This window comes from Dipodomys spectabilis, unplaced genomic scaffold, assembly GCF_019054845.1.
Source record: "Dipodomys spectabilis isolate Male_0828 unplaced genomic scaffold, ASM1905484v1 ptg000386l, whole genome shotgun sequence".
In the NCBI taxonomy this organism is placed as follows: domain Eukaryota; kingdom Metazoa; phylum Chordata; class Mammalia; order Rodentia; family Heteromyidae; genus Dipodomys; species Dipodomys spectabilis.
This window is the reverse complement of record NW_024871063.1, coordinates 2,802,470-2,815,375: the sequence shown is the minus strand read 5'-3', so window position 1 is coordinate 2,815,375 and position 12,906 is coordinate 2,802,470. Positions and strand designations below refer to the sequence as shown.

Sequence of the window (12,906 nt, the reverse complement as noted above, 5' to 3'; positions counted from 1 at the left end):
TAAAAAGCTCAACATTAACTAACCTACCCCATGGAAGCCCTGCTAAAAACTTTCAAAGGCCTGACTGAAACCAGACTCCTTCCTGATAGCCCTCCTCTGCTTTAGGGAAACCCCTCTTCTACTCCACCCCTTCCTGGAATCCCTGCTCTGCACCACCAGAAACCAGGCCACATCAATATCTCCTTCTATGTCCCACCTTGCTGCAATAGAACCCTGCCTACACCAGGCTCCTCCCTCAAATCCCCACCTCATCCACCAGATGAAGTCCGCCCCTAACTATTCTAGTCCCTCATAGTCGCATTGCTCCCATATCCTAGTACTTCCAAACTCCTCCCTTCCCTTTTATACCTCACCTCCAACCAGCCTTCTCACTACAGCGCCCCCCCCCACCCGGTTTCATCAGATACTCAGCCTATAACTAGCCTACTTGTAAGAGACCTAATCCCTCAGACACAGACCTGAACCTACCTCTTCCCACAAAGCCCATCATGCTATACCAAAAACCCTTCAGCTCCCTATAACTGCCCTTGAAGCCCTGCCTTGCTTGGCCAGAAGCTTCTCACACAGCCCATTTCCTGCCTTGAAAGTACAAAATGTCATGTCAAAAACGAGCTTTACAATGTCAGTGTGGGGCAGGGGAGGCCGGGAAGGATTGGGTGGGGGAGAGAGGGGGGCTGGGAAGGGAGGTGAAGGGTAAACAAAGGAGGAGGATGCAATGCTTGGTAAGAAATGTATGCATTATCCTGCCTATGTAATTGTAACCCCTCTGTACAATATGTTCTCAAATAAAATAAAATTAAATTAAGAATAAAAGACAGCCCTGCTCCACCACAAGCCTCTCTACCTCCCACATCTACTCTCTCAATGCCCTGCCTTGCTCTCCAGATAATCCTGCCCCCTATTGGCTCCTCCCTCAGTTACACATCTTACTCCACCAGATACACTGCCCAAAATTATCCTTCACCATTGTAGCTCTTCCACTCTTTCTCAAAGTCCCTCCTCCAACTAGCCCCATGGCTCCAAACCCTGCCCTGCTCCTGAAAAACCCCACTAGAAAACCCCCACCACACTATGCCATTTCTGGACACCCACATTGCTCCACTGGAAACCACTGCACCAGTTGGCCTCCCTCTGAAAGGCTCACTAGACTCAACTGTAAATCCCAGTCCCTCCATAGTCCCTTTTGGAAGGTTGTTTTGCCCTGCTGGAAATGCTGTCCATAATCCATGTCCTGCCTTACAACACTGAAATACCCATCCAATCTTACTCTTCTTTACGAAGTGGTGACTGGCTACACCAGAAACCCCATCCTACCTAGTCTAGTGCACTGGATCTTATCACTGCTCTCACAAAGCCCTGGTCCTTAATAACGCCTCCATACATTGTGACTACATCTGCTCTGCTGGAAACCCCACCTCCACCCTAAAACACTTTCCCAAAGGCCTGCCATTCTCCATGAGAAACGCCGCCCCTTGCTAACCTATGTCTTCTGAGTACCACCCTGCCCTCTCAAAGCCACACCCTGAAAAGCCACTCCCTCATAGCTCCGCATTCCTGCTCCAGAATCCCCACTTTCTGTCAACCTCTTGCCTCCATTCCCTGCCCTGCCTTATGGGAAACCTCACCCTACATATCCCACAAGGGCTCACAGTGTTCCACCAAATCCCCTCGTCTAAGTAACCTCCTCCTTTGTAGCCTCATTCTTCCTTCTCAAAGCCCCGCCCCAAACTGCCTCCTCCCCAGTGACCCAACCAACTTCCAATGAAAACCTGTCCACCTGCCAGCGTCCATCCTAAGTCCCACCTACTCCACAAGAGACCCCTCCCCTACCAAGTCTAGTCCTTCCTGTTCTCTCCCTGATGTCTCAAAGCCCTACACACACTGGCCTTCACCCTCAAAGCCCTGTCCTGTTCCACCATACAGGCTGTGCCAATACCAAATCCTCCCTTAAACCAGACAGAGCTTCACCAGAAACCCAATATCACCTCACCCATGAAGGTCTCATCTAGTAATTTTTATAACAAATGTGATTTTGAACATATCTGGGGAAATAAAAGTTCCTGCCTCCAGCTGGGCTCAGTCACAGAGAAGGATTTGTGCCTGTTTTTGATTTTTCAGCTCGTCCTGACAATGCAAAAATTCAAGAACTCAAGCAAATAATATGGACTAGAAGTATGGCAACAGTGGTTGAGCTTCTTGGTGCTATACAACAAAAGTCCTGTCTAGCAAGCAGAGAACTCCTGGATAGAACCCTAGTAATACTCCTCTCTTCCACCAAAAAGCCTAAATAAGTTTGTCCTATTTAAACATCTAATTTCAAGGCCACTGACAGATCAGAGATGGTGACATTTCTTTAAAATCAGGTATTCAAAAGAGACAAAGTTATTTAGGCTTGAAAGAATTGAAAAGAAAGGAAAATGCATTTGATTTTTGTTAGCTCCATAATTCTTGAAAACATAAAATGCATATATCCATGTATGTATGTATATACATGTATGTAAATATATGTGCAAGTAGTTCATCTCTTTTCTGTGTAGCAAATGGTACAAATGAATCTGCACAATCACTACTCAAAGGCATGAATATACAAAGAGAAGGAGCAAAGAACTTGTATTCAGTAATCTATGGTTAGACAATAACCCTGAAAATCTTTTACATCAGTTTGCATTTGTCAGTTACTGCAGTACAGGGACAGTAAGGCGACAATGTGATATCAGGCAGAAGAAATAAGAGAAATGAGAGATGAGAGATACAAATGGTACAATATTCTTTCTGATGGGTAAGTAGAATTTCCAATGTGTGTGTGTGTGTGTGTGTGTGTGTATTACATTTTCTTCATCCATTTCTCACTTGAAGGGTATCTGGGCTGATTCAGTAAGCATGGTTGTGCTGAAACTTTAACTATATCCTGGTTTGTAAACTTTCAGGTAAATGCCTAGGAGTAGAGTTGATGGAAAATATGGAAGTGGGTAGTCAAAAGAGAGGTAAAGGGAGAAAAGATAGAATGAATAAGAGGAATTGGAGGAACAGTAAAGAGGAATCCAGTAAATTTCCTACAAAATTAAGAAAAGTGAAGAAAGATTTTCATAGAGGTGGGATGGATGAGAATGTTGAAAGGGTTGGCATTGATCAAAGTATACTGTACGCATTAACTGCTTTATTTAATGATAACTCAAAATAATGATTAAAAATCATGTCCCTAAAATGTTATGCAATTAGAGGCAAAGCATGAGAATGTGCACAGATCAACTCTAGGGTCTATAAATATTTTTTCGTTAGGATGAGTTTTAGAACAACAGTAATGATGCCTATCATCTGAAGAAAATTTAATGATTTCCAGCTATTTAACATAATCATTTTAGTTGATATGGTTCACGTGGCATTGGCTACCTTGTGACCAACGCTCTCAGATATTGAATTCAAGACTTGATCTTGAACATAAGTAAAAACTATCAATAAAAGTCAAGCACTTTCCCTGGCACTAGTAGCTCATGCCTTTAATTCTAATTTTAATCAGAAGTCAGAGATCTGGGGATCTCAGTTCAGTATCAGCTTGGATAGGAAAGTCTGTGCGATTCTGGTCTCCAATTCACTGCCAAAGAAAGCTGGAAGTGGATTCGTGGCTCGTAGCCTACAGAATAAAGCTCAAGAACAGAACCCAAGCCTTGAGTTAAAGCCTTAGAATAGTTCATATATATACACAAATGAAGTAAGTCTCTCAAGTTCTCAACCTTCAATTTCCCTAATCTTAACTCTAATCCTGGTCAAAACCCTAAGAGTTACCGTGATGATAATAGTAACCCAATCCTAAAATTAATGGAAATTACTCCAGTTTAGATACATCCTTACAGATACCCATTGTCTTTGAAATGATTTGCAATTTGCTCCAAATCCTACAGATTTCCTAACCTGGACTCTGAAATCTATCTTGTTCCCTATTAGGAATCATTAACCTCAAATTCTCATATCATGAAAAATACCATAGTTTCCATTGATCTTAACTTTTACTGAACTCCTGTATATCCAAAAAGAAGCTGCGGGTTTACTTAAAATCTACTCTCCTTCCAAACCCTAATGATATATCTAAACCTTACTAGAAACCTAACTCTAAATTTAACCCTATTGAACCCTGAATAGGAAAATTAGGGAAACTCTGTAGTTTTTGTTAAATTTCGCACTTACTTTACTTGAAAGTGTTAGTAGAAACGCAGTTTTACCTTAAAGTTTACCGTTCCCTAACCCTAAGCCTAAACGGAATTAGGAAAGTAAACCTAAACCTAGAACTAATGGCCTTTGGAGTCTAAAAGCCACACAAATACATTTGTTTTTATTCATCTTAACTTCAACTCATCTTTCTAAAAATAGTTTGTAGTTTCACTCATTATCTTGTCTTTATTGTAACCCTAACCCTAACTGGAATATTGATGTTAACCCTCACCCAAATCATACTCTAATCGTAATATTATTAGCAGTTTTCTATTTCACATTCATCCTAATTCTAACTCTACTTGTTATTCTAAGATTTACTTTCACTTTGACCCTAAATTTTCCATTTCCCTAATGTTTACAGTAAGCCTAGCTGGAATTAAAAACCTAACTTTCACCTTAATGATAATCCAATTCTAATGCTTAAGAAAAATACTCTAGTTTTTAATCATTCTAATGAATATTCCAGTTTTCACTCTGGAAATGAGTTTCAGTTTGCCCTAATTCACGCAAATTTTCTGACTCTACCTCGAAAGTTATGTTGTTCCCTAACATGAGCCATTATATTACTTGTCTTCAAATTCTCTTACCAGGAAAATACCGTAGTTTCCATTGATTCTACCTTTTCCTGAACCACTGTATCTGAAAACAGTTTCAGATTTTCTTACCATCTAGTCCATTACTTAACGCTAACTCTCAACATAAACCTGACTGGAAAACTCTCATTAATCACTACAAGAATGATCACTGAGGAATAAATATAATGATAATGTTCTAGTTACTATTCAGCCTCACATATTTGCTTTTACTTGTTAGTGAACACAATTTTATACTAAAAGCTTTCTTATTCAAACAGTAAATATAATCAGTAAATATAATCAAAAGAAAATACTGACCCTAATCTTAATACAAATTATATGACAATACTAACACACAAGTACACTAGTTTTCATTCATCCTTCCAAACATAGGTTACAATTTTTCCAATATCTTAGTCATTTTCTAACCCTAAACTTAATTTTTCTTAACTAGAACATTGAGAATAACCATCAGCCTAATTGTAAGTAGATTCTAATATTAAAAACAATAATTTAGTTTACATTCATTCTAATTCTTATCAGGCTTATATTAAAATTTACCTTCAATTTGACCCTCATTTATTTTCTCCTTCACTCCAAGCCTAATCATGGCTGGAATCCTAACTATAACCTTGCCACTAATCGTATAACAATTCTAAAATGTATGAAAAATGCTCGTTTTGTGCAAGCCTAACTGAAATTCCACTGGTAATTCTTGAAATAAATTGCAGGTTTTTGGTAAACCCTACGGATTTTTTCATTCTTAACTTTGAATGTATTTTGTTCCATAACAGGAATCCCATTGATCTCAAATACCCATTGATCTCAAATCCTGATATTAAGAAATACATTGTACGTCCATTATCCCAGCTTTTCCTGAATTCCTGGAATCTGAAAAATAGGTTCACCTTTACTTAATATTTAACATTTCTTTTTTTTTTCTTTTTGTCGGTCATGGGGCTTGCACTCTGGGCCAGGGCATGATTCCTGAGTTCTTTAGCTCAAGGTCTGCGTTCAACCAATTGAGCCATAGCACCGCTTTTGTGTTTTATGGTGGTTAATTTCAGATAAAAGTCTCATGGACTTTCCTGCCTGGGCTACCTTTGAGCTGCGGTCCTCAGAAAACAGCTTCCTGAGTGGCTAGGATAATAGGTGTGAGCCACTAGTTTAACCCATTTCTCTATCCTCAACACCGGTTAACCAGAAACCTAATCCAAATCACATTCGGAATTTAACACCAAATGGTTAATGTAAGGAAAATTGTTTAGATTCTATTCAATCGCACATTTTTTTGGCTTCTACTTCTAATTGGAAAACTAAAATTTACCTTAAAGCTTATCCTTCCCTAACCCTAACTGGAACAAAAAAGTATCTCACACTTTAAACCAAATTATATCTGAACGTTTAAAGTAACAGAGACTAGTTTTCAATCATTCTTGCCATTCATTCTTCTTAAAATATGTGGCAGTTTTGCACAATGTCTTACATGTTTTTCTCATCCTAACCCCGCTCTAACTGGCACACCTTGCCTAATCCTAAGCCTACATATAACCGAATCATCGTGTTAATAGCAAGCCACTTTTTTCATATTTATCCTAACTCTTGCTCAGCGTGTAGGTCTAAATTTTACTTGCATTTTGAACATAAATTTTTAAATGCTTTTCTATTTCCTGTCAGGTTTTATTGTTTATTATTTTTTAAAAATTTTATTTTGTTGCAAAGATGCTTTAAAGAGGGATTAGTTACATGTATAAGGTAAGGATTACGTTTCTTGTTGAGCATTGTAACCCACTTCTTTCTTGTTCTCCCACTACCCCATCCCTCCCCAATTCCTTTTCGCCTCCCTCCCCTTGGTGTAAACTTCATTTTCAACATAGTGTCTTGTGAGTATCATTGTTGCAATGGGTCATCATTTGATGAACCTAAATTTTCTATTTCTCTAATCCTAATTCTAATTCTGTCTGGGATCCTAACCTTAACAATAATAATAATAATAATAGCTCAATTCAAAAGTTAACAAAAGATATTCAGGTTTTTGTTAATCGTATTAATTCACTGTACATCTTGAATTAACTTGCAGTTTAGCTTAAATCTTCCAAGTTAGTTTATATTTGCATATATGAAGATGTAATTTTATGTGAATAACAGAAGATCTTTGGAGGAACGAGTAATGAGAAGGAAATAGAGGGAGTATAATCAAATATGGTAAATATATTATGGAATTTTCACTTCTGACAATTAATATCCATTAACAAAATAACTAAAAATTAATAAAGAACACTGTTTTCTAGTGTTCTTTAAGAGAGCCATAATCTGTCTTCTGAAAAAATAAACTCGTGTTAGATAAACATTTTTTATGCATAATTTATATTTTTGTCCAATTATTTAACTTAATGAATAAAAATTTATCGAATAAGATTCCATGACAAAACAATATAAAACAGTTACTTAGCAATTGTTTCAGAAAAAGTTATTTTCATGAGTTTTAGGAAACGGGATTGCTATTTCCCTACAAAGCAATGAATTAGTTTTACTAATCTATATTTGTAGTAAGTTTAGAGAACTTAATTGGCATGAAAAACAACTAACTCTACATCTTATTTCTTGAATGAGTGATATTTAAAACATTTTCTTTTATTCAAATAAATACTTAGGTTTATATTTCAAAATAAGTGCAATTTTATCTCATTTCAGACCTAGTATTTACCCTGCAATTAAATGTACTAGCATATTCAGGTATTTAAAAGCTAAATTTTTTATGTTTTATATGTAGCTCTACATATTCAGAATGACATGATTTTTTTATTCATAAATGTCTAACCTCAGATTTTTGCTTTATCAGTATAAATTGTCTCATGAGGTTGTAGTGAAAGCTCCAGTAACCAGAGTGGTCAAAACCATTTCCAAAATTCTAAATTTTAAATCAAATCATTTTTAAGCTTTGATAATATCATTTATTGTCTCTTCAGAGCAGTTAAGCTAAAAGAAATGCTACTTTTTAAACATTTCACTCATATTGTAAAGAATATTAACATAGATCAAAAAGAGACTATTTCAGACTCACCATATTTGGTGATCTTAGTGGGAAGAATGTAGAGAGTAGAAGTTCCTTATACTCAATAAGTAGTTTTGGTTAAATTAAATCATATATCTGGATTTCCAATTTGGAGGTTAATCAAATGGAAACAGGAAAATAATAAAAAATACTTTGGGATCAACAGAAAAAGATATTTGTGCATGTACCACAGTTGCTTTATTAGTTTGTAGTTGAACACTGGACTTCGATTTATATCTTGGCTGTTGTGAATAATGTGAATAACAATGAACTACAGATATATTTATGAGTTACCCAGAGAGAAATAATCACGCGATTGGTGGGTCAGATGATATTTCAACTTTGGATGTCTTTAGAAAACTGCATACTACTTTCTACAATGAGAACACTAACCTGTATTTTGACCAAGAGTGTAAAAAATTTCCTTTTCTCCACAGTGTCGCCAGCCAACATTATTACCTTTTGAGTTTATTTAAATGGCAGGGTTTTATTGTGTGCAGTACCCAAGACTGGCCTTAGACTCAAATCCTTTTACTCCATCCTCCAATCACTTGGAATTACAAGCCTTTACCACCACACCTGGTTCCTTGGATATTTTTGATGAGAGTTATAATAGTTAAGAAGTAATATCATAATAATTTTGAATTGCATTTCTCTAATGACTTCTGCTCACAAAGCATTAAGCCAGCATAGAAGTTGTATTAAATACAAATTTGTAAATCCACAGGCGATTTTCAGGGCTTTTTGGAAAACATGTCTATTCAGAACTTTTGTCCATTTTTAATCAAGTTTCTTGTTAATCTGATCTTTAATCTCTCTATAGAAAATCAATAATTAATTCATAGTAGTAGAAAGGAAAAAGATTAAGCAGCTCCAAACATTTTTAAATTTTTATTAACATGATATTTTTTAAATCATTTTCTGTTAACGCTTGAGACTATATAACTGAATGTAGTTAGACCTTTTACAAGGCTATATATACTTTATTTATTTTTCTTTGATTGTTCTTTCTAAAGGCTACATGGCTAATTTCACTTGGTTTCTTTCAGTCTCATGTTCTTCAGATTTCAAACTGAAGAATAAATGGAAGGAAGCAAACAAAAAATATAGTTCCCTTCATCTGACGATGCCTCTACAAGAATGAGGAAAGTGTTCATCCTTCTAAGGACCTATGATAGACTATCAAAAAGACGTTTTATTCTTCTAGGTCTTCCTTATCTTTGCGATGTAACTTAAATGATGTAAAACACAACATACTGCTCAGATACTTCCATGTTTTATCAGTTTTACACATTTTCATATGGATTTCACCTCAGTCTACAACATTCCCTCATCGTTCTGTCCCTGATATTTTTACACTATCATGACATAAGATAACCAGTTTGATTTACAGCATAAGAAGTTATACACCTGGCTTCCTTGGACGCAGAGCATGGTCAGTAGATATTAATTCTGGTTGCTCACACTACATGTAATGGTTTCTGTACTACTTATCACATTCTTTTTAGTATTTTAAAAAGATTGGTGGCTAAACTCAAAGATCATTCATAGGATTATGTTAAGTGTTTCACAAGTTTTATTCTCTTAATTCTTAAGATAACATTTGCTATAATGCTAATGTTATTACCATTGTAGTGTTGGGAAAAATTGTAGTTAAAGACAGTAAGTGCATGGCCCAAAGACACACACAGTGAGGAAGGAAATGAGTCAAAGTTTCCAAAAGTCTTTCAGCAATACCAAAAAGGTGGGTAAAATCTCTCCATTTTTTATACTCTCAATTCAATATTCATATTGCTCAAGAAAAAATAGCGTAGCAAATATTGCCCATGGTGATTGTTTTCTGTCACATTTTGTCTTCAACACAGACTGCGTTGGTGAAATTAGGTTATCATGCACAGAGCTGAGCTTATAAATTGATGTCCGAAGACAGCCAAATTTCTTCTGTCCCACAGTTCCAGTTTCTTTTTTAAAAAGTACTAAAACTTTTAAATATCATCACTTTCTATCTTTTAACAATCCCCAAACAAATTAAATTATCATAAAATCACTCCAAAAGGCTTTCAAATTAGGACATGATAAAACAGGCTCCCTTGAAGTAAATTTTCTTTTATTTTAAAAATTATTCTAAAAGCCTTGTTCTGGCTGGTCACACCTATAATCCTATCTACTCTGAATATTTGCTCAGGAGACTGAGATCTGTGGATAACACTTGGGAGCCAATCAGGGCCAAAAAAAACACGTCATGAAATTATTTTTCAAAAAGTTTAATGAATTAGCAAAGAGCCAGGAATTGAGATGTAGCTTATATCGTAGCTAGATAGTAAAAGCCTAGCAAGACCTTGAAGACCTGATTTTAAACTCTCAGCACGCCAATATACATGCATGGCGTGTGTTTGCACGCACGCATGTGTTTGATTGTGCGGTGCCGCACTCACTCACACACACACACACACACACACACACACACACACACACACATTTATTCAAATTACCTTCATATCAGTGTTCTGCATTAATTTCTTTGTTAACGATATTATATGGGTAAAATAGAGGAAATAAACTCTTCCATCTCAGAGCATTTTATATGTTTTTTATTGTAGTAATACTGTGCAGAGGGGTCACATTTACATGAACAAGGAAACTAGTATATTTCCTAACAATCATTGTTAACTCCTCCTTTGTATTTCCCCTACCATCCCTTCCCTCTCACCTCCACAAGTACACTCCCCTCACCCTTCCTTCCTACGCCTAAATTGTAAAGTTCATTTTTCAACATAGTGTCTTGTGCATCTCATTGTTACAATGGGTCAAACTGTATCCCTATTTGAGCATTTTTTCCCTTCCCCTCCCCAAATTAGAGAAGCATACATACAAGATATAAGTGCACCAACTTCAAATACAGAGAAAACAGGGGTTATAGCATGGGGAGAAACATACAAAGAAACAAAAAAAAATGACATCGCACATTATAAGTACGTTAGAAACAATAGCAAGAAACAAAAAAATCCACTTGTATCCCTATCTTGGGGTTCAATTTCTTTAACATCATCTTATCTGGATATATGCACATATCTTTTGAACTTTTCTGCTTATCCAAGACATATATTCGTTATTGAAAATAAGGGAAATCATGGGACCTATATTTATTTGGACTTGGCTTACTTTACACAATAATTTTTTTTCCAAGTCTTTCCATTTCCTATCAAATTGGGAGATGTCATTCTTTCTGATGGAGACATAGAATTCCATTGTGTATATATACCACATTTTCTTGATCCATTCATCTAATGGGGCATCTGGGTTGATTCCATATCTTAGCTATCGTAAATAATGTTGCAATAACTATAGTTGTGCTGGTAGTTTTAGTATGGTCTTGTTTATGATCATTTGGGTAAATCCCCAGAAGTGGGATTACTGTGTCATAGAGGAGTTTATGTGGAGTCTTTTGAGGAAACTCCATACTACTTTCCAAAGTAGTTGAACAAGTTTACACTCCCACCAAGAATGCAATACGGTTCCCTTGTGGCCACATACCTTTCAGCATCTGTTGTAAAAAATATGGAACGCTCCACGAATTTTCATGTCATCCTTGCGCCTGTTGTGTGCTAATCTTCTCTGTATTGTTCCAATGTTAGTGTATGTGATGCTAAATTGAGCATAAAACATTTTTTATATATAAAGTATAATTTTCATTGATTTTATTAAACTAGACAATTCAACAAAAAGTAAGTTCAAAAGAATTGTTGTGAAATTTTAGAATCATGTATTTCTTACATAAGCACACATTTAAGAATAAAATCAAGATAGACATGCCAAAAACAAAATAATTCTGGATATTTATTGCTCAAGAGATGTGTAGGAGGAGAAATTCAATTATTCTATACAAGGCACCTGTCAAAATGAACATTGCAGAAAGTGTTAAGGTTTGTTAAAAGTTTTAATGTTTTAAATATGCTTACTTTGGGGATTTTGCTTATATATGCCAAAAAATAGGACTATTTGGCAAGTATAAAACTTTTCTATAAAGTATTTAAGATTTATGGTAGCAGACATTAAGCATTAAGTATGTACATTTCAGAGTTTATGGAAACTTTATTAATGAGGAGTTGCAAAGTCTTTGTGTAAAGAAGCAGAGTGAAGAGTTAAGACTTTAACTACACAGTTTCTGTTAAAACTTTAGGGATTCCTTACTTTATTTGTTAGCAAGGAATAAATGATGATATAAGCCATAATGTACACATGTATGTTACTATTCACACACATACATATACACATGTATACATGCACACATGGAGAAAGACACATAATTACAGCCAACATAAGTTTCACCAGTTATTGAATATGCCTAAACGAAATACTTGGAACAATATGTGTTGAAGATGTATTTGTCTCTAAGAGTTCTTTTACCACTCCTCTTATCTCTTAAAACTGGTAGTTTTAGAGAGATTTGACTTACAAAATGCTGTACAAGTGATAGCAAGTCAATTGGGTATAAGTCATATGGTGTCTCCCTTCTTCTCACGGAATTCTTAGTCTTGTAGACACTCCCAACAACCAAAGTAGCAAGAGAATACCCTGGTAAAGAGTAAAGTTATAAGGCTTTAAATGGCATCTTTACTTGAGCTCTTTTTCCAACAGCCAGCATGAATTCCTAGGCAGATGAGTGAATCCTCAGAAAACTGGACTCTACATATACATTTAACTCCACTCATGATAATCAGTGGACAGAACAGATAATGAATAATCCAGAAGAGAGCTCCCAAAAAGCTCTACAAACACTAATGGTAAACATGGTAAATGAAAAGATTGAAAACCTGCAATGGACTCTGTGTGATCATGATAGGGAGAGAGAGGAGGCAAACCAAAGATCAAAACAGGAAGCTCATGGGCGTGAGGAAGCTACTCAAATATACATAAAGGAATTGCCTGAGCAGTTTGACTACACTCAAAAAGAAATAAAGGAATTGTGTGAGCAGGCTGAGATCAACCAAAGAGAACTACAGGAATTGCATGAACGTGAGGAAGCTAATCAAAGAGTAATACAGAAAATGAGAGTGGGATGAGAAT

The 12,906-nt window shown here is 35.9% G+C and overlaps 1 non-coding gene across 1 annotated transcript; it reads right to left on the bottom strand.

Annotated features, from left to right (window-relative positions):
- Positions 1–11,391: 11,391 nt before the first annotated feature.
- LOC122096696 lies at positions 11,392–11,498 on the bottom strand. The gene has a single exon (XR_006145371.1). It is a non-coding gene; the product is annotated as a U6 spliceosomal RNA (small nuclear RNA).
- Between the last annotated feature and the right edge of the window lie 1,408 nt (positions 11,499–12,906).